General features: G+C 47.6%; 1 protein-coding gene across 1 annotated transcript in view; it reads right to left on the bottom strand.

The window, feature by feature from the left end:
• The window catches only part of KCNK2 (potassium two pore domain channel subfamily K member 2), a 118,181-nt gene that overhangs the window by 37,831 nt on the left and 65,078 nt on the right, over positions 1-15,272 (bottom strand). The window lies entirely within an intron of this gene.

Raw genomic sequence — 15,272 nt, forward strand, 5'->3', positions numbered from 1 at the left:
TCACACTTTCTGAGGCATTTGTTCAATGAGGGGAGGAAGGGCGCGGGCAGGGGGAGGAAGCAGGGGAACCCCATGCATTTTATGGCCACGCCCATTGAAACCCTGGGTGTCCCCCTGCGAAGGCTTACGTGTCGATGCCTGCTTGGGGCAGGGCAGCTGATATCACATGACATTAGCGCCTGCCCCGGCTTCGGAGGGCAGTGTTGAAATAAAAATTATTTTATTGGGAGCGACCATCGAATTATTGCGAGGGTCCGATTCTCATTGCCAACTGTGTCCATGTCGTCTGTGTCGACATTCCGATCAAAAAACAGTGAAAAACCCATGTCGACCTTATGACCAGTCGACCTTTATGCAAATTCGACCTTAAGTCATGTCGACCTTGGCCCATGTCGACCTTCCTGCCAGTCGACCTAGTGGGGTCGACCTAATGACTGTAGACCTAAGTTCATTCTGACAGATGTACCGATTCTGTACTGCGATCAGATCTGAATAAGGGCCTATGAGTGGAGGTTCTTGCCAATTCCTGGGTGGGACAGTGGACAGTGCCTGAAGGATGGGACCGTCCCACCAGAATCAGGACGTTTGGACGGTATCATGACCTGTCACCTGGACAGTGTTTTTCAGTTGTTATAATCATATAAGCATCTTTATGTCGGCATTTTAACATGGTTGTCAAAAGTAACTGCACAAGACATCCAAACATCATCTGATTACATCATATGCAAAACATTAGGGGTAATTGTAGTAGAACAGTTTGTATGGTTACAGTTATTGTGGTTGTCAGCGGTAACCACTCAATGTATCCAATCAGCAGTTGAGCCGGAACACATGCAGAACTTCAAACAAAACATCAATTGTGTGGTCGTCAGTGGTAACAGCATACATCAAGTGATGTGCTTTACTAAAGTTATACGGATGCCCGTCTGCTATTGCCACCCTTGTGTTTGCAAATGCAGCACCCACCCTAGGGGAGAGAGAACATACCACGGTTCCAAACTGCTAGAGATAGGAAAGGGTGGGATCTGATTTTGGGAGGGCCCAAGAAATCACCCTGCATGAGAAAACCCAGCGCAGGGGTGAATTAATATAGGATCCCAATAAGAGTTTTACTCAAAGGGGGGGGGGGGGGCTAAATATTTACAGTAGTTGTACAATCATCCAAAAAAGCCAAGACCATGTGTTCTATGCAATGGGGTGCGAGAAGCTGGCGGTACCAGGGATTGTCCAAGATGGCCGTATTCCTAAAGCAGTGATCAATCATCAGGTTGGTTTTTCCTTGTAAATGATTGCTTTAAAAACAGCCGCCATTCCTGCACGGGATTCCGCACCTCCAGCTTGTCACAGCCTAATACATTTACATATCTGTCCATCATACATGTGGTGACATAAGTCATTATACAGTAACTGTATACTGCACATGCAAAGACGAGGGGACGTGGATAACTCCACATGTATTCCACGTCCGCTCGCCACGCTTCGGGCTCGGTGGCTCACTGTGCTCGCCTCACTATATAAAGTCAACTCCACGCCGACGTGGATGGTGGGGGTATGAAAAGGTCGGGAGGACGCGTAACGCATAACGCTCGCCACGCTTCGGGATGCCGTGGATAGTGGGGGTATGAAATGGAGGCATTTGCCAGTATATAACATGGAACACTGGCAAATGCCTCCTTCATTGTGCATGATACGCACCCGCTCTTTGGACAAGAGAGGCACGCGATGCTCAGACGCAGGAGTCTCATTGCTGGAGCGTCTAAGACACTCCTACGTCTCACACAGATGGAGCGCCCCTCCGCCAGCTCCCGCATGATATCATGTGGGCGCCAGCGCTGTGTGAGAGGCGCTCACTAGGCTTGACAGGAGCTTAGGGAGTACCAGTGCTGGGCTGCCTTGGAGGAGTCAGCGTACGACGCTGATAACGTACAGGCAGCTGGCGAGCTGCCAAGATTCATAGCTAGAGGTATGATTGAGTACAACAAGGATGTCTTCCTCATAGACAGCCTTCATTTTGTGGCACCCCCTTATACCCCGGCGCCCCAGGCGGCTGCCTAAAGCTGCAAAACGTTAGAGCAGGTCCTGCGTATAAGGACCTTGCTACCCTGTAGTTGACAAAGGGGCCGATTCAGACCTGACCACGCATCTGTGAATTCACACAGCGGCCAATTATCGATACGTATGGTCCGCACTGCGAACGCGCGTCGCCGGCCAGATACTTTTTTCCTTCCCAAGCCATTCACAAGGTGATTGACAGAAAGTAGGTGTCTGTTGTACCGATGATTGGGGTTATTCAGTAAGGATATCAAAAGCAAAATATTTCTCTAATGGGTAAAACAATGCTGCGCTGCAGGTGGGGCAGATGTAACATGTGCACGCTCTCTGCACAGGCAAAACCTGATTGCCAACTGAACACATTGGGCAGAGTTAATGGGAACTCCCTAATGACAAGGGGGAGGCTTGGACTGTTCACACTATCTTTAGCCGTAATAAGAGGTTCTGCCATGCTGATGCTTGTAGTACCACATCGGACAAATAAAAGTGCAGATGCACACTCTAAGCACTAAGCTTGGCCTTACAATTACAGGGAGTATACAGGGAGTATACAGTAAGTGAGGTTACTAGCACAGATATTTCCAAAAGTGTGGCCCATCCACCACGTCCAGGTGAACTTTATTAGTTAGGTCCCTACCATTCCTAATACTAATGGTGGAATGAATGACGGTCAGTAACCAGACATACAGCACTGTATTTACCAGCTTAGGAACAGATACACATTTAATATATCTATACATTTATGAAAATAGAAATGAAACTTTCTAGAAAAAGAAATCCCCACATTTTAGTGAAAAAAAAAAAAAAAAACTAAACAAATGACTAAATTGTCGTATGTAGAATGAGAAATGAAATGTCAATTCCCAGCGAACCTGTCACAGCGCGATACTGTGATAATGACCCTGGTTATAAATGTGTCAGCCACCTGCAAATGGGATATTAATTCCACATTTACAGATACGCTACGTACTGTACAAGCATGGAAAGTCATGTATGACATCATGGGGGAAATTTACTAAAAGAAATTTGTAAAAAATAGGTGTATTTGTATCCAGAAATACACTTATTTTTTGACATTTACTATCCCGAAAAATACACCTATTTTTTACAAATTTCTTTTAGTAAATTTCCCCCCATATGTCACTTCATGTAACAGGAGATTAATATGACACAATACAGCACACACGGAAATACAACATCAGAATATATATGTCTACCAGCCTACAAAGTACTACAATGTTCTTAAAATGCAGAATGATGTTGTACAGTTATACTGTACATCATTTAATGGGCGACATGTGGCAAAGATTAACGTTGCATACTGTTGCAAATTTGCTACCTACCCATATACATAAGGTAAATCAGTATACCATTACATGCTGTATCAAATTTGCTACAGAGCGTTTTTTTTTTTTTTTTAAATAAATCTTTTTTTTCTTGTCAGTACAATACACAAGAAGCATGAAAATATAAAAAAAATAAGAAAAATCATGCAACGAAGGGTTAAAAAGTGTGCAAACCCACAAAAATGCACAATACATTCCGGGGCTTGGATGCGGTGGGTACCGCCATCTTCAGATCAGCGTTGCCCTATAGAAGCCTATATAATTCTATCGCGGCTCCCTGCTGTCAGTGATCCAACCGGATCCCTCCCAGTGCCTCCCGTGGCGTGCGCGTCACTTGACGCCTGCGCAGATAAGACTCCGCGTCCTAAACCAAGAAGTCCTATCCTTGCAAGGGATGTCTCTGTCACAACTGAAGGGCTGGATGAAGTCGTGTGGTGTGCAGCAACCGGAGGCGGACCAGAGGAGGAAGGATTAAATCGTGCAGGTTTAATAATAGAATTCATAAATGGGAAACAATACACACTTGATAACTTTCTTTAAGTGGCAGTTAGTGGTAATAATATTTGAGCCAGCACGGCACTTTGGAAGAAAAAAGTTCATTTAAATAATGACAGTTTAAGGCACTGAGGACGGCAGGCTGGGGTCTTGAAGAATGTGAGGATCCGGAAAGAGAATGTACTTGATGGTAAATGAGGGATCCTTGAAGACTGAAAGAAGGTGAATGATGACTGGAGAATGAAGAATTGCTTGGAAGCAGAAGACTTGAAGAGCTAGGCCAGGAAGCTCAGGGATACAGGCAGAGACCAGACTGTGGAGAGGACTGGCAGCGATGGGGTTAAGCAGTAACCTAGACCAGCCACAGAGCACAGGAAGCAAGGCACCAAGTCAGGAGAGGTGAGTCAGAGAGCCGGAGTCAGCTGGGAGCTGTGAACGCCTCTGGAGACTCTTTGTACTGACACTGAACAGGCCTAGGCAGATCCCCTATATCCCTAGAGGGCGGCTGCCATTGGCTGTCAGGTCAGTACGGGCGGAAACCTCAGACATGGGACAATCTGCTATTTGCCCTTAACCAAGATGGCGGCGCCGGCCTCCCGGCACCACTTCAGCACACACTGCTACACTTGCCGGCGTCCCACGCTGCCTGCTACCCACCAGACTGCTGCTGCCCGCTGCCTCTGACCCGGAGACCACTACACGCTAGCCGACGGCGGGCGCGAACGGGTGAGTAATATGCCCGCCGTGCACCGCCGCGGCTGCGTGTGACAGTACCCCCCTTTCTGGGTGACCCCAGGGCACCTACGCACCTTGTGTGGATTCCTTTGAAAGAATTGTCTCACCAGTCGGGGAGCATGGAGGTCTGCAGCATCAACCCAGGAATTCTTTTCAGGACCAAATCCAAGCCACTCTACCAGATACTGAAGATGGGCATTGCGACAACGTGAGTCGATAATGCGCCTCACCTCGAACTCGGTCTCTCTCTCTGAGCCAATTTTGGGCGGTTTAGGCACCTTCTTCTGATATAAGTTCAATCTGAAGGGCTTTAGAAGAGACACATGGAAAGAATTTGATATCTTCAGGGAAGAAGGGAGCTGTAGTCTGTAGGCCACCGGATTAATCACCTGAGTGATTGGGTACGGCCCGATGAACCGGGGAGCCAGCTTCATGGATGGTAACCGAAGGCGTACATGGCGGGTAGACAGCCACACTCGATCTCCAACCTTTAATTTAGGAGCCGCTCTTCTTTTCCTGTCCGCCATCCTTTTATATCGAGCGGGTGCTTTGAGGAGAGCGATATGAATGTCTGACCAGATTTTTGCAAACCGTTGTAGGGAAGAAGCAGCTGCAGGGACATTGGACGGAGATAAGTCTGAGAACTCTGGAGATCAGGGATGTTTGCCAAAGACAGTAAAAAAGGGAGTGGTGCCGGAGGATGAATGATAGGAGTTATTGTGCGCAAATTCCGCCCAAGGCAGAAGGTCTTCCCAGTCGTCTTGAGAGGAAGAGATGAATAAACGGATGAAGGCTTCCAAGTCCTGGTTGACACGTTCCGTCTGCCTGTTGGTTTGTGGGTGGAAAGCAGTGGAGAACTTGAGCTTGACTTGTACAGCGGAACAGAGGGCCCTCCAAAACTTTGCAACGAACTGCACTCCACGGTCAGATATAATCTCTTTGGGCAACCCATGGAGTTTGAAGATGGTGGAAATGAAGAGCTGAGCCAAAACTGGAGCGGATGGGAGGCCTTTCAATGGGAAGAAGTGCACCATTTTTGAGAACCGGTCAACTACCACCCAGATTACCGTATGCCCTTTGGAGGGAGGAAGTTCGCAGATAAAGTCCATAGACAAGTGGGACCATGGTTCTGTTGGTATGGCTAGAGGCAGAAGAGGACCGGCAGGAGATGTTCTGGAGGCCTTATGCTGGGTGCACTTTACACAGGAGGTGACAAAGCTGGTTACATCTCGACGAATGGTAGGCCACCAGTATGAACGCAACAGGAACATTAAGGTCTTCTGTGCCCCAGTATGTCCTGCGAAACGGGAAGCGTGTGCCCAGGACAGCACTCTCTTGCGGAGATTGAGAGGAACGAAGGTCTTGCCTGGTGGGGGTGAAGGCTGGACCGTTACTTGAGCAAAGACCAGAGGGTCGAGGATTGGTCGAGGAGGAGTCTCCAGGTCTGCCGGGGTCTCAAAAGAGCGTGAAAGAGCATCAGCCTTGGCATTCATCGTCCCTGGTCTGAATCTGAATTTGAAAATCGAAACGTTCGAAGAACATGGCCCAGCGGGCTTGACGAGCTGTAAGACATTGGGCGTGCTTGAGGAATGAGAGATTCTTATGGTCAGAATACACAGTGATTTTATGTCGTGCCCCCTCCAGGAGGTTCCGCCACTCCTCCAACGCTGATTTGACTGCCAGTAACTCCTGCTCCCCAATGGGGTAATTCTTCTCCGCTGGAAGAAACTTCTTGGAGAAGAAGGCACATGGGTGAAGTTCCTGGTCCTCCCCTCTCTGCGACAAGATTGCCCCTACCCCCTCTGAGAATGCGTATCATTCAGGCCCCTATAGTTGATACACGGCCGGAGAGTTCCATCTTTTTTTTTTACGAAGAAAAACCCCGTTCCGGCTGGCGAATTAGATGGGCGAATGAACCCTTTATTCAAGTTCTCACGAATGTAGTCAGACATAGCCTTGGTCTCAGGTAGAGACAAGGGGTAGATGCGACCCCGAGGTGGAAACTTCCCAGGCATCAACTCTATCGGACAGTCCCAGGGTCGATGAGGCGGCAGGGTATCGGCACCTCCCTTGCTGAAGACGTCAGAAAAATAATAATATGGTGTGGGTATCGACAAGGGTGAAGCTGGTGAAGACGGAAGACTGGAACCTCCCTCTTCTTGAGGATTAGTTTGATGGAGTGGAATGACACGAGGCATGCAAGTGGTTAGGCAGTTCGTACCCCAGGCTTTGATCTCCATACTGGTCCAGTCAATATGAGGATTGTGTTTAGCAAGCCATGGTAGGCCCAGGACCATCTGGTGTGACGACTGAGGAAGGACCAAAAACTCTAGAGCCTCTTGATGTAAAGCACCCACGAGAACTGTTACTGGATTGGTTTGAAGGGTGATTTGCCCACTGCTGATGCTACTCCCATCCACTGCAGTGAGGACCAAGGGATGGACCAAAGGAATGTTGAAAGACGAAAGAAGAAAATAGAAAGTTTCCAGCCGCTCCGGAATCTAATAAGGCCTGGATCTTGATTTTCCCCTAAGGGCACACAAGGGTAACAGGAATGGTGGAAACAGTTGAGGAGGGAGATGAAAGCAGGACTCCTAACCTGGCCTTCCTCGGGGAGGTTAGGAGCGGTCGTTTCCCGGACGCAATGGACAGGAAGACAGCAAATGAGCGGAAGAACCGCAGTACATGCAAAGATTCTCTCGACGTCTACGGGATTTTTCTTCCAAGGAGAGCCGAGAGCGGTTGATCTGCATGGGTTCGTCTGGTGGGGTAGTTGTGGGGGAACCTGGTCTAGGAACAGGAACAGCGTTGGTGGTGAAACGAGGGCGGAGGCGATCGGAGCGATTTCTCTCTAGTTGGCGCTCCTGCATCCGTAGATCTACTTTGTTGCACAAAGAGATGAGTTCGATCAAAGTAGCAGGAGAGTCATGGGTAGCTAATTCGTCCTTGATACGACCTGCCAGCCCATTCCAGAAGGCGAAGACGAGAGCCTCTTCGTTCCATTTTAATTCTGAAGCCAGGGTCTGGAACTGCACAACATATTGTCCCACTGATCGGCTACCCTGGCGAATCCTCAAGATCTCAGTGGCGGCAGAAGACACTCTGCCAGGTTCATCGAAGATGCGATGGAAAGAGGTAATGAAAGCTTCATAGTCATTGAGCAGGAGGTCAGAGCGTTCCCAGAGAGGAGACACACAGTCCAGAGCTGGCCCTGCCAGGAGAGACACAATATATGCCACCTTTGCCTTGGAGGTAGGAAAGTGAGATGACTGTAAGGTGAAATGAACATCGCATTGGTTCAGGAACCAACGGCATCCCTTCGGTGAACCATCATATTTGCTGGGGGTTGGTAATTGCATGTGATGAGGAACTACGGGTCCAGGTGTAGGAACAGGGACTGGAACCTCTGGTGCTGTAGCCACAGAAACTGAGGGAGCCACCTGGGGCGGAGACAAGGCCTGAAGAAATTGAGCCACTTGGCGTTGGGTAGTCTCCACTTGCTCTAGACGAGCCATGATGCTTTGAAATGCGTCCGCCATGGAAGCCTGTTCTTCACCCGACTCCATCGGGTCAGTACAAACTGTCACAACTGAAGGGCTGGATGAAGTCGTGTGGTGTGCAGCAACCGGAGGCGGACCAGAGGAGGAAGGATTAAATCGTGCAGGTTTAATAATAGAATTCATAAATGGGAAACAATACACACTTGAATACTTTCTTTAAGTGGCAGTTAGTGGTAATAATATTTGAGCCAGCACGGCACTTTATAAGAAGAAAGTTCATTTAAATAATGACAGTTCAAGGCACTGAGGACGGCAGGCAGGGGTCTTGAAGAATGTGAGGATCCGGAAAGAGAATGTAATTGATGGTAAATGAGGGATCCTTGAAGACTGAAAGAAGGTGAATGATGACTGGAGAATGAAGAATTGCTTGGAAGCAGAAGACTTGAAGAGCTAGGCCAGGAAGCTCAGGGATACAGGCAGAGACCAGACTGTGGAGAGGACTGGCAGCGATGGGGATAAGCAGTAACCTAGAGCAGCCACAAAGCACAGGAAGCAAGGCACCAAGTCAGGAGAGGTGAGTCAGAGAGCCGGAGTCAGCTGGGAGCTGTGAACGCCTCTGGAGACTCTTTGTACTGACACTGAACAGGCCTAGGCAGATCCCCTATATCCCTAGAGGGCGGCTGCCATTGGCTGTCAGGTCAGTATGGGCGGAAACCTCAGACATGGGACAATCTGCTATTTGCCCTTAACCAAGATGGCGGCGCCGGCCTCCCAGCGCCACTACAGCACACACTGCTACACCTGCCGGCGTCCCACGCTGCCTGCTGCCCACCAGACTGCCGCTGCCTCTGACCCGGAGACCACTACACGCTAGCCGACGGCGGGCGCGAACGGGTGAGCAATATGCCCGCCGCGCACCGCCGCGGCTGCGTGTGACAGTCTCTTACTGCAAGAGCCGTCCTATGCCCAAATCTTCATGCATGTATGATTGGAACAAACACGTGTCAGGTATACAGTATAAAGCGCACGGTTCTTCCTTTATCGCTCCTCCCCCCGATCACGCTGAGATCATACATACCTCAGGTTCTCTCTAGGTCACCACAATATACAATAGTGATGCCACCATCCAAATTCATCCAGTGGTGTTTACATGAAGCCGGAACAGATAGAGAATGATTCCGAAACAAAAGTTTTACCATCTCCATAGTTCATAAACAGCCCCCAGAGGTATATTTATCAGAGAAAAGCCTATAAACGGACACAACGATCGCAGCTTTATTATATGTATAGATAATGTTTCTATTTCAGGACCTCGTGACTGTCTGACAACTGAGACGAGAGTTATTGTCCCTGGGAAGAGGAACAAGCTGAGGAGGGACGAGTCTACTGCCTCATCAGTCCCAGGAGGGAAGACAAAAAGTATCCTCTATATCTACTGTATATATGTCTAGTGTCTGATTGTGTGTCTCTGAAACACTGCCATCTGTAATACAGTAATAATAATATTGGCTCGTACAGGTCTTACTGAGATCACTGACTTGTACGAGGCTGGACTGAGAAGAAATGCCACCATGGCTATAGGTGTATTATCTGTGAACGCATTTGAACACTGTTTTTGTACATAATAACTCAGTGTATCCTCTATGTAATGCACTATTCACCTTTCAACGTAGCCGCCATCCCTTTCCAACGCTTGATGAGTTGGGCAAACCCGTCAGAGAAGAAAGCTGGTGGTTGCTGTCTACACTAGGACTGAACGGCAGCTTTCACCTCGTCGTCACAGTTGACGTGTTGACCCTTTGGGTGCTCTTTCATCTCTTTCATTGAAAAATGTGTTAAAAAATGAAGCAAAAACCGTATAGCCATGGAAGCATTGCTTTTCAATCCAGCCTCATACAGTATATCAGATGGGATCAATACTGGCCATGGGTTCCAATCCAGCCTCATACAGTATATCAGCATGACTAATTATGATGGGATTAATAATGGCCACGGGTCCCAATGCAGGCTACAATACCACGTGGGAATTTGGAGATTTGGTCTCACATTCCCCTCTGACAATATGTAACCATGGTCCTCTGTGTGCAATGATGACATTTCCGAGGGTTTCTGCAATCCATGAAGATGAGACTGAAGGCCAATGACCGTTTCCGGTTGCCCTAGGTGATCCCTGAGCTCTTCAGAGTGACAAGCGCCAGCGTTCGCCTGTTCATGATGTAAACGCTCATCTTACAGAAAGCAGAAACATTCTCCAATGACTCCCGGCGCTCACAGTCGCCTCTCCCTGGTGCTGGAGGCAGCATTTACAGTATATAAGATGCTGTGGAACCTATTTCTTAGCTATTTGCACTGAGCATTGCTGGTAATTTGTAGGAACGCTTTGTGACGTGTAATCATTACATGACAGATGCTATTGAACCTTCCGATACGGTGATGACAAGTTGGCATCTGTGTAACTGCGATCTCAGGTGTGTGTGTGAGCAGACTTGGCAGGCTAAGAGAGGCAGCTCAGTAATTGTCTGTCTCCCTCGGGATTTCCTTCAGGCTGCTATTAATGATTGGCAGTTCCGCAGATTCTCCACAGTATCTAAGACTACTATGTAACCAATAATCATGTGGGACAGAGGTACTGAGGTACAATGTTCCTCTGTGACCCCGCCCCCTCATCCTCCACCCACCATGCCCTCACATGACACTGTGATATCCTCCTCCTCCCACTCCTCCACCCCTCTAACGTCACTTCATGTTATCATATGAGGTTTAAGAAAGAGGCAAAAAAAGGGGTTGCAGGGGTAGATGCACACCAAAATAGTACAAAAAAAATTTTTGTACCAAAGAGAAGAAATGTTGTACTTTATAAAAAAAAAAAATCTTAAAAATGGCCCTTGCGTTTTTCTTTTATTATTTGAAACTCAGGGTCATGAAGCATTTTTAGACATGGTGAAATAAAGAGGTTAAAAATACAAACAATCACTAACAACATACATAGGGTGACATTCTATGGGTTGAGATAAATAGACTTTTGCGATTTTTTTCGCAAAAACGGCCGAAATAGCATTTTTTTCCATTTTCGCATATTTAATGAGCTGCGAAAATGTGAAAAAAGTGCGATTTTGGCCAACAAGTTGGACACACTGGAAATGCGATGGCTGCTTTTCGCAGCACATCGCATCCAGATGTTTTCACATGAAAAAGTATACAAATCGCATATTTAATGGTATGCGATTTGTATAAAGTGTGTCTATAATTCGCCCAAAAATCAGACCAGGTTCTGATGGGCGAATTAGCCAGAACCCTGCACAGATCGCAATGATCTGTGCAGGGTTCTGGTGTAAAAAAATATTTAAACAGTTAAAATTAAAAAAAAAACCAGCGCGGGCTCCCTCGCCAGAGCATAACCAGCCCTGGGCTCATTGAGCCGGTGCTGGTGACATAAAATCAGGGTCCCCGACAAATAGGGGTCCCCTTGATTTAATGAAACCAGCACCAGGCTCAAGGTCCGGCGCTGGTTCCCAAAATACGGGGGACAAAATGACTAGGGGTCCCCCGTATTTTAAGAACCAGCACCAGACCCAACCAGCCAGCAGGGTAATGCCACAGCCGGGGGACACTTATTATATAAGGTCCCGCGGCCAAAACATTAACCCCCTGGCTGGTCAGCATGGGCAGGGGTCCTGGGGAAGTGGGGACCCCCCCAAAGAAGGGGTCCCCCCCCCTCCAGGACTTACCAGCCCATGCTGAAAGTCCGGGGCTGTCCCCGATGCCCCTGGGCGGTGGTGTAAAAAAAAGAATATAAACTATTGTTTTCTACTGTAGAACTATGAGTCCCAGCAAGCCTACCCCGCATGCTGGGACTTGGAGAACCACAAGTCCCAGCATGCGGGGCATTAAAGGGCCCGCTGGCACTTGTAGTTCTACAGTACAAAAAATAGTTAAATAAAACACACTGACACCCAGAAAAATAAAAGTTTAATACATCCATAACACACACATACTGATACTTACCTACCTTGAGCCCGTAGGTCGGTCCCTGGATCCTGGGTCCGGGCTCCGGGGCTCCAGGGCTGAAGAGTCCGGTTCCGGGGCCTTGGTCCTGGTTCCGGGGCTGGTCCGGGGTTCCTGGGCTGAAGAATCCGGGGTCCAGGATCCGAAGTAGTCCACAGGGGTACCTGAGGAAGGAAATCCTACTCACCTGGTCCCTGGCGACGACCCCGGCATCTTCAGCTCCAGGCGCGCTGCTCCCGGCTGCTGTGGTACCCGCTCACGGACTGGAGAGGCGCAAAGATTTTCATCTTCCGCGCCTTTCCTCCGGATGATTCTATTGGCCGCCTAGCGGCCAATCAGGAGCCGACTTTCTCGGCTTTCATAGTACATCTAATGGAAGAAATTCTATTTGATCCGATACATGTGTGTATATACATTATTTTTACACACATACATCTCTCTATATGTGTTTCCTAAACAGTATTTTAAGTGTTATATATCCAATCTATGTCTCTGAATATAACCATACTCTATTGTGATATATATATTAAAAATCCTGAATATTTATATGTACAACTGCACATGCGTTCTCCGAGTAAAAAGAGATATATAAAAGATATGTATAATATGGGAACTAAAAGCCTCCTCATTGTATCCCCGAAATAAGGAGGAAATATAAATAAGTAACACCCTGCACCACCTTAGGTAGGAGTCCGGGAATAAACTGATCCCGTTATGTAGAACCCGGAAGTACGCTTTCCGCCATATTTATGAAGGGCATAATAATTTAAAGTATCAGCCTGAACACAGAACACTGATGGAACGCATTAGCGTTTCACCTGACCCGGAAATGGGGTATCCGGATATCCGGAAACGGGTCTACACTGTGTGAATGAATAAATAAACTGTATCCTCTGCATTCTTACCGGTGGAACGCATGTGCGGTTCACCCGACCCGGAAATGAGGTATCCGGATATCCGGAAACGGGTCTATACTGTGTAAGTAAATAAATTGTATTTTCTGCTTTTTAAAACGCTCGTTTTTTAATCCAAAGGTTATCATCAGCTATAGCTTTGTCTCCTATTCATGATGATTACTGTATATGTTTGATTTGCACATGAGATTAGCTCACATCAATTAACATGCAACAGGTGGTAATTATTGTCTCCATTGGAGAAGGTATAAAAATACCACCCCATGATACCAGAAGCATCACCTTGATAAAGCTTTTATAGCGAAACGCGTCGGTGAAAGGGACTCAAGACACCCACAGCTGAATCTGCAGTTACAATTTATCCCTGTGACCGGACCAGCCTCTTCAAAATTTATTCCTATCAGCCAACTCTCTGGGACTTCACCAACATACACCAGGTAGAGCACCTCCAAACATCTGATGCTCCCTGGCTCCCAGCAACTATATTCCAGGTAGAGCACCACCTATACATCGGACGCTCCCCGGTTTCTACCATACAATTCCAGGTAGAGCACCTATCCAACAGCAAGGAGCTCCCTGGATTGGAGATTTACGTTCTCCTAAAGGCTTTCAATTGGGACATCCTTATAGAGGCATCCTAGGAACGGACTCGGGACTGTGCAGCATATTGTGGGTGATTATACCTCTCATACATCACGCATTGTGGTATCAATGTTTTTATAGGATATGTAATCCTCAATTTTATAATATATTTTATTCTGTATTAAAATTACTATATATTATTACCTATACCTGTTGCATGTTTTAGTTTGAGCGCGGTTTCAAACCCCCCCCTTTTGATTGACAGGAAGCCTGCGTTTAGGGGAAGCAATAGAAAGAAGCTCTTCAATGTTCCGAATGTGATGATTGGATCACTCTTTGCAATGCATTCGCATTGTCTGGGTGGCGACTTCCTGCTCACAGTCCACTGTGGTTGCTCTAATTGTAACAATCCACCTGGAAACCGGAACATTTCCCGGTGGGCCGCCCCAAAAACTCATTAAAAAGGGGCCAGCTGCGGTCGCCCCTGGGCTGACTGGGCCGCGGGCAGCAGCCGCAGCACTTTGCCCAAATCCAAAATGGCCGCATTACATACCGCACCCCCCCCCCCCCCCGCACGCATTACATACAGCCCCCCCCCCCCCTGTTCCCAGGCCAGATTCCAGTCCCAATTCGCCCCTGTAACAATAAATGCTGAATACAAAGGTCTTATAATCACTCACTTATTGCAAAGTAATGTAAACATCACACAATCACTACAGGGCTTTTAATAAGAGCAAGTCTTCCCAAATGTCCCAGCAGAGTCCCCAAAACTGACCACAGTTTAATACTGTTCCTGCCAGGATCTCAGGTAATCCAACAGACTCTTTAGGATTCCAGCTGCACGGCCACTGCACTACCCCAATATGGTAGGACCCCAGTAACTATACCGAGTCATCTGCAGGTTACAGGGATACACCAGGGGACCCGCCAGCACCTTCAGAATACCTGCTGCCCAGGCATAACCAGCCTGGGCGGCTAGGGGATGTTCATTTAAATGGGCCAGCAAAATGGGAAATCCTAGAGAAGCATGCTGGGAGATGTAGTCCAATTGGGTAGTAATGAGGAAGAAACTGATAATGATAAATATGAATCCAAACCTGAAGGTAAACTTGTGCCTATTGTTCTACAGCAATAGGACAGATGAACAAGGAGAACTTGCAATATATGTTACTGCAGTTTCCACCTTCCTTTGAATTGGCTGATTGGAGAATTTGGAGGGAGGAACTGAGATGTTATTTGACGGTTATCCTGACTACTAGGTGATTCATCGCGCCCTACGGGTGCTCTTCACACCATCGTAAGGAGCTGCGCCCCCTTAATTTGTGAACGTTTGTATTGTGAGAAATATGGTTAGAATTGTATGTAAGATGCCTGTATTGCAACTTGAGTTATAGGTGAAATGTGTTAAATAGAGAGCATATGATTTGGAAGGGGGTGTGTATTGTTTTGTTTAATTAAAAAGCGGTTACAGAGTAAGATGTACATTGATAGTGTGGATGGTACAGTGACATTTGTGGGGGGGGGGGGGGGCTGTGTGTGCATGTTGTTTAGGTGTGTGTGTGTGTGCAATAGTATAGTAGGGTGTTTTTGAGTCAGCGGCTCCCCACTGGCGGAGGTCACAACACAGGAAAACAGGAGGCTGG

The sequence above is a fragment of the Crinia signifera genome, chromosome 3 (genome assembly GCF_055691185.1).
Source record: "Crinia signifera chromosome 3, ASM5569118v1, whole genome shotgun sequence".
Lineage (NCBI taxonomy): Eukaryota > Metazoa > Chordata > Amphibia > Anura > Myobatrachidae > Crinia > Crinia signifera.